The sequence below is a fragment of the Apium graveolens genome, chromosome 10 (genome assembly GCF_009905375.1).
Source record: "Apium graveolens cultivar Ventura chromosome 10, ASM990537v1, whole genome shotgun sequence".
Lineage (NCBI taxonomy): Eukaryota > Viridiplantae > Streptophyta > Magnoliopsida > Apiales > Apiaceae > Apium > Apium graveolens.
Genome location: NC_133656.1, coordinates 46,747,841 through 46,760,740, shown reverse-complemented (window position 1 = coordinate 46,760,740; position 12,900 = coordinate 46,747,841). Strand labels below are relative to the sequence as shown.

The 12,900-nt window shown below is 39.0% G+C and overlaps 1 non-coding gene across 1 annotated transcript; it reads right to left on the bottom strand.

Moving 5' to 3' along the window:
• Positions 1–2,811: 2,811 nt before the first annotated feature.
• Positions 2,812–2,918, bottom strand: LOC141694283 (small nucleolar RNA R71). Its single transcript, XR_012563603.1, has one exon. It is a non-coding gene; the product is annotated as a small nucleolar RNA R71 (small nucleolar RNA).
• Positions 2,919–12,900: the final 9,982 nt, after the last annotated feature.

Sequence of the window (12,900 nt, the reverse complement as noted above, 5' to 3'; positions counted from 1 at the left end):
TTCTCTCCCCGTATTTTGAAATAATTATTGAGTGGACAAATTAATTTCTATGGATTTTACAAATAAATCCCAAATAATAGAAATAAACTCCATTAAATCATTTTAAAATATCAGAACATTCAAACAATTCCAGCTATCATTTTTTAAAAAGTCCTTTGGACTATTTTAGAGATAACAAAACAAATCTCACACCTTGATCGCATTTTAATAATTTACTAAAAATATATAAGGACCAATAAATCCCACCAATAAATCCCTTTTTAAATCAAATAAATCCTTTTAAAAACATTTAAAACCTCACGAATTCACAAATTCACACACGTACTCAGAAATAACACATATTCATATAATGATAATCACCACAATTATCCATACACCTTAGCACATAATCCTCTTTTAATCCATCTTTTGAATAACGGTTCCCATTCTACTTGACGGCCCCACAATCACAGTTTAAGCCCTTAGCTGACTCATCAAATTCGAACGAGACTTTGACCGTTCCTTAATACTATTGCACATAAATTTAATTTAAACCAAAAATTTATATAACTTAATATTTTATACCCAAAATTCCACATAATCCACAATTATGTCATAAAGCTATATTTTATTCTAATACATATATTGCGAAAATCCCAGTCGTTAAAGTGATGGATGTTAAAAATCTTTTAAACTATTGATAAGTGGCATTTTATACCACTTAGAACGTCTTATAATGGCTTGAATTGATGTCTTGAAATCAAGTATTTTGTGTATTTGATGCGTTTTTCTAGTGTTTGTGTATTTCAGGGTATTACTTGCGTTTGTGGAGAGATTTCATCAAGAATAATCCTTGGCATGTGTTTGGCATTGCGCGTGGGAAGATAGGAGCAGAATGCAGCAAAGAACGGGAGCAAAAATAGAGTTTTTTTTCCAGAAGGGGTCTGAGCGCCCGCTCAGCTCTGCTGAGCGACCGCTCAGGAAGCTGAGCGACCGCTCAGGAAGCAGAGCGCCCGCTCAGGATTGCTGAGCGGCCGCTCAGGGATGGAAATTTAAATTATTATTTTTAGACTCCTAATTCTGTTGAGCTTCCAACTTCTGAGATAGCTGGGTTTTTTGGGACTCCTATATAAGTAGTTTTCAGAGACGTTTCACATAGTGTTGAATCGTAGTATTAATCAAGGAGTGAGGAGATAAGGAAGAAGACCGTTTTAGCACATCACAACGAAGAGGAAGCATATTTTCTTGTGATTCTTTATTTCATTGTAACGTTGGATGCTAGTTTTCTTTACTTTGAACCTATTTACTCTTGTGACGTACTCTGGTTTAATATAAGTAGTTTTAGTTATTATTCTCGTGTGTTATTATCATGTTTTCGTATGAACCCATGGTGACGATGAGTTCAATCATAGGCTAATCGTGATCATGGGGTCGTAACGGATTTACTATGGAATTCTTTAGTTAGTTGTTTAATACCTTAGTGTGTGATGATTGTATGATATCTAGTATTGGTTGTGCTTATTCGTCTTATGTGCGTCGTGAACATATAAGATAGGGTGTTAATCTCTTATGAAGCGACGGTGGATCTTGAGGTTTAGAAATTGCCATGCTAGCATAGGTTCATGTATGTGTATGCATGATTAATGGGTATCTCTAACCGTTTTACTTGCCCCGTGTAATCATAAGGAATAACTTGTGCTTAAATCATTATGTTGTCAAATTCTGTAGACATATAGGGTCTCAACATAATTGATGCCTATTCAACTTCTATCTTAATTGTGGATGCTTGGTAGAATGGTATTAGTACAATGAAAGTTGGCTTTCATCAGTTTCGTGTTGTTCGATTAATATCATCACTGTTACATGCTAAGGGTAATAACAATAACTATTGAAGGAAGTAGTAATGAAGTTGTGATCTCATGAGTGTTTAATATTGTTAATTCAAGTGTCAATTAAGTGCTTAATTCTCGTAGTTAATTTTAGTTAATAATTAGTTAATCAAATCTAAGTGTTATTGTCTTGACATTGAGAAGTAATTATACATTGGTGAGTGAGTGTTAATTGAACATAATTAGTCTGAGTCTCTGTGGGAATGAACTAGAAAGGATTCTATATTAGTTGCGAACGCGTATACTTGCGTGTATTATTAGCGCATGTTTCCTCCCTAACAAGTTTTTGGCGCCGCTGCCGGGGACTCGGCGTATTTGTTTAGTTTATGTACTTACCATCAGTGGTCATTAGGACTTATTGATTAAGACGTGTTACTTATTGTATCCGATTGTGTTTTAGGTACTTTAGCGAGCGTTTATGCAAACACGTTCTCGCACTCGCAAGAGGACTTTAGATACGGCTGAGGAGATAGATGAAGTTCTTTGTATTCCGGAGAAGATTGATTTTGAAGATTCGGATACAGAAAGTGAGCAGAAAGAACCAGTAATCATGGGTGATCGTATAGTTCCAGCAGATCCAGCTCTTAGGGATTTTTCTCGGCCTAAAATTGATGACATTCAGTCAAGCATCATGCATCCGACTATTGAGGCCAATAACTTTGAAATCAAGCTGGGCACCATTCAGATGGTGCAGAATTCCGTTTCTTTCAGAGGGGCTACGACTGAAGACGTCAACATGCACATCAGGAATTTTATCGAGATTTGTAGTACTTTTAAATATAATGGTGTGACTGATGAGGCTATCAAGCTGAGGCTTTTCCCATTCTCACTGAGGGATAAAGCTAAGGAATGGTTACATTCTGAACCAGCTGGGTCCATCACTACTTGGCATGATCTTGCATAGAAGTTTCTGGTGAAGTTTTATCCAATGGCGAAGACTGCGGCTATGAGGAGTGCTCTTACTCAGTTTGTGCAGCAGCCTACAGAATCCATGTGCGAAGCTTGGGAGCGCTACAAGGAGATGTTGAGAAAGTGTCCACATCATGGTATGCCTGATTAGATGGTGATCACTGGTTTCTGTAATGGATTGGGGGCCCAATCTTGGCCTATGCTCGATGCAGCAGCTGGAGGCGCCTTGTGGGCCAAAAGCTATACTGAGGCTTATAATCTTATTGAGACTATGGCTGCAAATGAGCATCAAAACCCAACTCAAAGGATGATGTCTGGGAAGGTAGCAGGTATTCTGGAAGTTGATGCAGCTACGGCTATTGCAGCGCAGCTCCAAGCGCTGTCTATGAAGGTCGATTCTTTAGCCACCTATGGAGTCAATCAGATAGATATGGTCTGTGAGCTTTGTGTAGGTTCTCATGTTATGGATCAGTGTTCTCTTGTTAATGAATCTGTTAAGTATGGTAACAATTATCAGCGACCACAGCAGCCTGTGCCAGCTACTTATCATCCTAACAACAGAAATCATCCAAATTTCAGCTGGAGTAATAATCAGAATGCTATTCAGCAACCATATCAGCAAGGCGTAAGTAAACAGTTTAATCCACCTGGATTCCAGCAACCACAGCATTATGCTCAAAGGTAATCATATCCTCAACAAGGAGGTGCAGCTCCACCTTCTAGCACTGATTTCGAGGAACTCAAGCTGTTGTGCAAAAGTCAGGCTGTTTCTATCAAGACCTTAGAAAATCAAATCGGTCAAATAGCCAATGTAGTGCTCAATCGTCAACCTGGCACACTTCCCAGTGATACTGAAGTGCCAGGCAGAAAGGAAGCTAAAGAGCAAGTCAAGGCTATTACCTTGAGGTCTGGAAAAGTTGCTGACGCTGAAAAATCAAAAGACGGAGAAGCTGAAGTTGGTGATGAAGAAGCTAAGCAAAAGGAGAAAGCGGCGGAACCAAGGAAGATTACTGTTGAACACACTCTGCTTGAGGGTAATATAGGGGATAAACAGCTCTATCCTCCACCACCTTTCCCTAAGAGATTGCAACAACAAAAGTTGGATAAGCAGTTCGGTAAGTTTCTGGAGGTGTTCAAGAAACTTCACATCAATATACCTTTCGCTGAGGCTCTGGAGCAAATGCCTAGTTATGCGAAATTTATGAAGAGTATTCTTTCAAGGAAGGTGAAACTGGATGACCTTGAGACCGTTGCTCTAACGGAAGAGTGTAGTGCTGTGCTGCAACAAAAATTACCTCTAAAGCTTAAAGATCCAGATAGCTTCACCATTTCTTGCACCATGAGCAAGTTGTCTTTTGACAAGTGCCTGTGTGATTTGGGAGCAAGCATCAATATGATGTCGTTGTCTATCTTCAAAAAGTTGAATTTTCCTGATCCAAAGCCCACCTACATGTCTCTACAATTGGCTGATCGTTCTATTACATACCCACGAGGCATAGTGGAAGATGTGCTAGTAAAGGTGGATAAGCTCTTCTTTCCTGCAGAATTTGTTATTCTGGATTTCGAGAAAGATAAGAAGTTTCCCATAATCTTGGGGAGACCTTTCTTGGCTACAGGTCGTACCTTGATAGATGTGCAGAAAGGTGAACTTACTATGAAGGTGCAGGACAGGATGTGACATTTAATGTATTCAAAGCGATGAAATTCCCTACAGAAGACGAGGAGTGCTTAAAGTGGATTTGATTGATTCTGTGGTTACTTCAGAATTGATCATATGCTAATGTTTGATGCATTAGAGAAAGCTTTAGTGGGGGACTTTGACAGTGATGATGAGGATGGCAATGAGCAACTACAATATCTAAATGCTTCTCCTTAGAGGTGAAAGCTAGACATGCCATTTGAATCTCTTGGGACTTCTGACCTCAAAAATGCTGAAGGAAAGCTCAAACCATCTATTGAGGAAGCACCTACCTTGGAGCTTAAACCATTGCCTGAACATTTGAGGTATGCTTTTTTAGGTGATGCATCTACTTTACCTGTTATTGTTGCATCTGACCTTTCAAGTAGTGAGGAGGACAAGCTCTTGAGGATCTTGAGAGAATTCAAATCGGCTATCGGATGGACTATAGCAGACATCAAAGGGATCAGCCCTTCGTACTGCATGCATAAAATTCTGCTAGAGGAGGGTAGTAAGTCGACTATTGAGCAACAACGAAGACTTAATCCTATCATGAAAGAAGTGGTGAAGAAAGAAATTTTGAAGTGTAGGAATCATTTATCCTATTTCTGACAGTTCTTGGCTGAGCCCCGTGCAATGTGTACCTAAGAAAGGAAGTATTACAGTGGTAGCAAATGAGAAGAACGAGCTCATCCCCACTCGAACAGTCACAGGATGGCGGGTTTGCATGGACTACAGAAAGTTGAACAAGGCCTAAAGGAAGGATCACTTCCCTCTTCCATTTATTGATCAGATGCTTGACAGGTTGGCCGGTCATGAGTATTATTATCTTCTGGATGGCTATTCGGGGTATAATCAGATATGTATTGCACCAGAGGATCAAGAAAAGACTACCTTCACTTGTCCATTTGGCACGTTTGCTTTTCGCAGAGTTTTGTTTGGCTTATGTGGCGCACCTACCACTTTCCAGAGATGTATGATGGCTATATTCTCTGATATGATTGGGAATAATGTCGAGGTGTTTATGGACGATTTCTCCGTCTTTGGACATTCGTATGATGAATGTTTGAATAATCTTCGTGCGGTGCTCAAAAGGTGTGTGGAAACTAATTTGGTGCTCAATTGGGAAAACTGTCACTTTATGGTGCGTGGAGGCATTATTCTTGGGCATAAGGTCTCTAGCAAGGGTCTTGAGGTGGACAAAGCCAAGGTGGGAGTCATTGAAAATCTTCCACCACCTATTTCTGTGAAAGGAATCCGTAGTTTTCTTTGTCATGCGGGTTTTTATCGGCGTTTCATCAAGGACTTTTTGAAGATATCTAAACCGTTCTGCAACTTGCTTGAGAAGGATGTGCCTTTCAAATTTGATAATGAATGCTTGACGGCATTCGAGATTCCAAAGAAGAGTTTGATAACTGTACCAGTTATTACAACACCTGATTGGACAGAGCCTTTTGAGATGATGTGTGATGCGGGTGATTATGCGGTGGGCGCAGTTCTTGGGTAGCGCCAGAATAATCTCTTTCATGTGGTCTACTATGCTAGTAAGACTTTAAATGGAGCTCAAATGAACTACACCACTACTGAGAAGGAGCTCTTGGCTATAGTCTTTGGTTTCGAAAAATTTCGATCTTATTTGCTTGGGACAAAGGTGACAGTGTTCACTGATCATGCGGCTATTCGCTATTTGGTTTCCAAGAAGGATTCGAAGCCTAGACTCATTCGTTGGGTGCTCTTGTTACAAGAATTTAAGTTAGAGATCAAGGATCGAAAAGGTAATGAGAATCAAGTAGCTGACCATCTCTCTAGATTGGAGAATCCCGAGTCTACTTCACATTATAAGACATTGGTCAACGAGTCTTTTCCAAATGAGCAGTTGTTCGCAGTTCAGGAGGAAGAGCCATGGTTCGCAGATATTGTGAACTATCTTGTCAGCAATATAATGCCTCCTAATATGAATACAGCTCAAAAGAAGAAATTTCTGCATGAGGTGAAGTGGTATATGTGGGATGAACCGTATTTGTTTAGACAGGGAGCTGACCAGATCATCAGGAGATTTATCCCATTCTGTGAGACAGAGGGGATATTACGAGACTGCCACTCCACAGTTTATGGTGGACATTATGGTGGTGAGAAGATGGCAGCTCGTATTCTGCAAGCAGGTTTTTTCTGGCCTACTTTGTTTAAGGATGCTCATCAGTTTGTTTTAAGGTGTGATCGTTGCCAAAGAGTGGGGAATCTTACGAGGAAGGATGAGATGCCGTTAAATATGATGCTTGAAGTCGAGGTCTTTGATGTTTGGGGAATCGATTTCATGGGACCATTTGTCTCATCCTGCAATAATCAGTACATCTTGCTGGCAGTCGATTATATCTCAAAATGGGTAGAAGTCAAAGCTCTGCCGACGAATGATGCAAAGGTAGTGTTGAATTTTCTTCATAAGCAGATTTTCACAAGGTTTGGAATGCCACGAGTAATCATAAGTGATGAGGGGTCGCATTTCTGCAATCGTAAGTTCACTTCTATGATGCAGCGCTACAATGTGAATTATCGTGTTGCTACTGCCTATCATCCGCAAACGAATGGTCAAGCAAAAGTGTCTAATAGAGAGATCAAGCGCATTCTAGAGAAAGTTATTTGTCCTTCAAGGAAGGATTGGTCGTTAAAGCTCGATGAAGCTGTGTGGGCTTACAGAACATCATACAAGACTCCACTTGGGATGTCCCCGTTTTAACTTGTGTATGGTAAGGGATGTCATTTACCTGCAGAGCTTGAGCATAAAGCCTATTGGGCATTGAAGAAGTTGAACCTTGATCTAGATGCAGCTGTGAAGAAGCGAATGCTTCAGCTAAATGAACTTGATAAATTTTGAATCCAAGCGTACGAGAACAACAAAATGTACAAGGAAAAAGTGAAAAGGTGCCACGACAGGAAGCTATTTCCTAAGTCATTTGTACCGGGGCAGCAAGTTCTTTTATTCAACTCTCGTCTCCGACTTTTTCCTGGAAAGTTGAAAACAAGGTGGTCTGGACCTTTTATTGTCAAAACTGTGTTTCCACATGGAGCGGTGGAGATTTTTGAGAATGATCTAGACCAAGTATTCAAGGTTAATGGTCAGCGAATGAAGCATTACTATGGGGACACGGCAAACCGGGAAGTGGTTAGTGCCATTTTATTGTCAACTTGAGTAAGGTACGCAACGTCAAACTAATGACGAAAAAGAAGCGTTTCTTGGGAGGCAACCCATGATTTGTTGTTATAGGCACCCTTAGAAGTTCATACCCTATCCAAAACCACAAAAAAAATCAGAAAAACAGGGCAAGAAAATTATTTTTCCAGAAGACTCCTGAGCGCCCGCTCAGCTCTGCTGAGCGACCGCTCAGGTCCCGACTGGCAGAATTTTTTTTAAGCCTTAGAAAAATCCAAAAAAACCAGAAAACATAAAAATAAAAACACAGCCCCACTACCCACAAATTATCTTCCCATTACCCACATTTTTAACCCTCAGAACCACTTCTAATCAAATTTTAACCTAATCTCTACCCTATATATACATACAACTATTCCATATACTCCCCCATACACTTTCAAAACTTAAACTCTCTCCCATATTCAAAAACATAATTCTTAAGCACTTTTTCTCAGTTTCAATGGCACCCAAGAGATCCAGGACTATTGATAGCAACAGCATTGTTTCTACTGCTGATTCTTTGAGGGGTATTGCTGCGAGACCTCGTTTGTTTGATAGGGCTGCTGAGGAGGAGTATACTAAGCTTCTGGGTAAGCCAATTCTGAAGGAGAGGGGATTCTTACCATCGGGGAGGGATGGTGAGTTATTACCAATGATTGCTGAGAAGGGTTGGATTGCTTTCTGTGAGTCACCAGAGGCAGTTTCGATGAGCGTGGTTCGCGAGTTCTATGCGAATGCGAAGGCTAAAAAGAATGGGTTTTCTGTTGTGCGGGCGATGACGGTGGATTATCACCCTGAGGCAATTCGCCTTGTGATTGGGCAGCGACAGAGGAAGCCCACGGAGTAGAATTGGAATGAGAAGACTGCTGAAGACTTTGACTTGGATTTGATTTATGCTACTCTCTGTAGGTCGGGCACGGTTTGGACGTTCAAGACTGGGATTAACAAGTATTGTCATTTTCCGGCGATTGCGATGAATAGGTATGCCCGTGCATGGAATGCCTTTATTTGTGCTAATATTCTGCCTACTTCACATGCACATGAGGTTACAGTTGAGCGAGCACAGTTGTTATGGGGTATTTTGAATGATGAGTACTATGTGGACCTTGGTGAGTTCATCTACCAAAGAATTCTGAAGTTTTTGAGGGGAGCGAAGCACATGAACATCCCTTATGCATCCACGGTTACAAAACTTTGCCGAGCAGTGGGAGTCCAGTGGCCTTCTCACGAGCAGTTGCAGCTGCTGACCGCTCCTATTGATTCCGGGACTCTGAATGCGATACAGGAGTGGACTGGTGGAGAGCCCGATGAGCATGGGCTGGGTTATCGTCTTCCAGGAGGGCGTCCAGCACGCGGTGCTACCATGGCGAGACCAGGGCGTGATGAGGCAGGTTCTTCTAGAGCTCAGGAGGGTGCTGGGATGGCTGATGCCCAGTATAGGAGGCTGTCGATGAGGATGAATGCTATGTATGAGACATAGAGCAGGTTTGCTCAGAAGCTCACCCTTGCACTTGGGACTGCTTTTAGAGGCCTTGAAGCTGACATCCAGTGGCCCGTTTTTTGTGGGGACTCTGCATATCTGCATCCTGATACTCTACCCTCTGAGGGTGATGATGATGATGATCTCTCCGAGTAGGTATACCCTGTGTTCCTTTCTACTACCTTCACTGGGGACAGTGAAGATTTTAAATTTGGGGGTGGTAGTTATGGAATATTTTGTGTGTGTGTCATATTGTTGCATATTCATGATAGTTTAGTTCATATAATTACATATTTTTGTCATATAGTTTTGTTTTTGTTTTTTTTATAGCTTTATTTATCATGTCATGTAGCTCATACATATACCATGATCCCTATTGCGTTGCTTTACCAATTGATTTGTGATGTTGATGCGAGTGTAGTGATAGCGTTAAAGGATGTTGAGTCTTGTAGCTTGACGTGCATGCTAGAAACACTTATAATTTCACTAAGTCTTAGAGAATGCTTAAGGCCTAGATTGTTGTCATGGTTTGATGGTTTTCAAGGTTAATCTATTGATTATGCTTAGAATTTATAATAGGTTCTTAGTGATAAAAGACATGAAAAGAAAAATTGGAGTAAAAAGTGGAAATCATTGCTAATTGTGGCTAGGCGTCAAATGGCTAGTAGCCGGCTCATATTTTAATGCGAGTAGTCTAGGGTTGAGCAAGATGGAGCGAAACGCACTTGCTCAAAAATTTTGAAAAAAAATATAGAAAGAAAAAAAAAGAAAAAAAAACGAAGAAAAGAAAAAAATAGAGAGTTAATGCATAATTGATCACGAGTGGGTTCTTTGGTATTCTAGTTATTAAGTTCTTAGGGGACTTTGTGCCTAGTGAACTAAGGCTTTTATAGTCTGGGATCCGCTAACCTAACGTTCGCTACATGGATACCATTGCATAAGTCTTTTGTGGACCTCACTCATTGCACGGTCAAATAAGCATTTGTTTGTTGTGTTAAATAAAAAGCATGATTCCGTAATAAGCTCCAATAATCTTGAAGTGTTATAAGTCATTTTGTGCCTAGAATATTATTCTTCGTATAATCATGTGATTACCTTGAGGATAGTCGAGTTATGATAATTGATCTAGTTTCGAAGCATATCTATTAAGCATCCGCACACACCACGTTTCCGGCTGTATGTTAGTTTTCATGATTTGATTGATCTTTATTCGACTAATTGCATTTGTTGAGATGTCGTAAGTTGGTTGGTTTGGTCGTAGTAAGGGGGATTGCTGCATTTCATATAGATTGCATTCATGCATGTTTTTGTTTTGTTTTTGAGTCTGTGACACTTGAGGACAAGCATCGATTTAAGTTTGGGGGTGTGATAAGTGGCATTTTATACCACTTAGAACGTCTTATAATGGCTTGAATTGATGTCTTGAAATCAAGTATTTTGTGTATTTGATACGTTTATCTAGTGTTTGTGCATTTCAGGGTATTACTTGCGTTTGTGGAGAGATTTCATCAAGAATAAGCCTTGGCATGTGTTTGGCATTGCGCGTGGGAAGATAGGAGCAGAATGCAGCAAAGAACGGGAGCAAAAATAGAGTTTTTTCCAGAAGGGGTCTGAGCACCCGCTTAGCTCTGCTGAGCGACCGCTCAGGATTGCTGAGCGGCCGCTCAGGGATGAAAAATTTAAATTATTATTTTTAGACTCCTAATTCTGTTGAGCTTCCAACTTCTGAGATAGCTGGGTTTTGTGGGACTCCTATATAAGTAGTTTTCAGAGATGTTTCATATAGTGTTGAATCGTAGTATTAATCAAGGAGCGAGGAGATAAGGAAGAAGACCGTTTTAGCACATCGCAACGAAGAGGAAGTATATTTTCTTGTGATTCTTTATTTCGTTGTAACGTTGGATGCTAGTTTTCTTTACTTTGAACCTATTTACTCTTGTGACGTACTCTGGTATAATATAAGTAGTTTTAGTTATTATTCTCGTGTGTTATTATCATGTTTCCGTATAAATCCATGGTGACGATGAGTTCAATCATGGGCTAATCATGATCATGGGGTCGTAACGGATTTACTATGGAATTCTTTAGTTAGTTGTTTAATACCTTATTGTGTGATGATTGTATGATATCTAGTATTGGTTGTGCTTATTCGTCTTATGTGCGTCGCGAACATATAAGATAGGATATTAATCTCTTATGAAGCGACGGTGGATCTTGAGGTTTAGAACTTGCCATGCTAGCATAGGTTCATGTATGTGTATGCATGATTAGTGGGTATCTCTAACCGTTTTACTTGCCCTGTGTAATCATAAGGAATAAATTGTGCTTAAATCATTATATTGTCAAATTCCGTAGACATATAGGGTCTCAACATAATTGATGCCTATTCAACTTCTATCTTAATTGTGGATGCTTGGTAGAATGGTATTAGTACAATGAAAGTTGGCTTTTATCAGTTTCATGTTGTTCAATTAATATCATCACTGTTACATGCTAAGGGTAATAACAATAACTATTGAAGAAAGTAGTAATGAAGTTGTGATCTCATGAGTGTTTAATATTGTTAATTCAAGTGTCAATTAAGTGCTTAATTCTTGTAGTTAATTGTAGTTAATAATTAGTTAATCAAATCTAAGTGTTATTGTCTTGATATTGAGAAGTAATTATACATTGGTGAATGAGTGTTAATTGAACATAATTAGTCCGAGTCTCTGTGGGAATGAACTAGAAAGTATTCTATATTACTTGCGAACGCGTATACTTGTATGTATTATTAGCGCGTGTTTCTGCCCTAACAACTATCCAGAAGAGAATAACGCTGTTGGAATCTCTCACAAATGAAGAAATCATTGAAACTATACTAAATGATGAGGTAAATTATCCAGATTCCGATGATGGTATCACTATTCCACAAGTTTCCTCAAGAGAAGCTTTATAAGCTATTTTTACTATACGAAATTACCTGGTGCAACATTATCAAAATATTCCAGAAGTGATTCATGCTTTAAATAAAATTAAGGATCAATTGCATTTTGGGGGGGGGGGGGAACTATCAAGTTTGGAGGCATTTTTTGAAAAAATATGACTTATTAATGTGTTTAAAAATTAGTCATTGGATGTAATGTATTCATGATATATTATATAAAAAAAATATTATTTGAAATATATTGATCATTCGCTTATATTTACCTAGGGCCTATAAAGAATTCATTTGTATTTATTCGTTAATGCATTAAACGAGGTTATTCGTTAAGCCCATTGGACCACGTGGGGACCAAATAAATTTATTCATTAGACAAGGTTATTCATTTATCGAATATTCATTTATGGAGGTTATACTGTATCTTCAAAACCCATGATAAATCGATATGTGCGTGATTTGTGTTGCTAGAGTAATTATTTTGTTACAATCATCCATGATTGAGATATTTTAGTTATGAAATAAGTAATCTTGAAATTGAATATTTGTATTGTATAAAATTTCTCAAATTTTTCTTTCCATTTAATTTTATTGTTATTGCATGGTAGAGTACGAGAGAGTATGTACAATATTCATAAAAAGTGTAAACCTGTGTTCCTGTATTTTTTGTCAATGTTTACGAATTGTCATTTGTAGCTCGGTAGATATAATGAGTAAACTCGATAGTACGTTCACATAAATGACATAACTATACTATAGGTAAATAAAATCTTAATGTACCCAATTACAAAAATGCAAAGTTTTTCCGGTTAACAAATTTTCATCCATGCATATCAAAATTTTAAGAGGTCACCG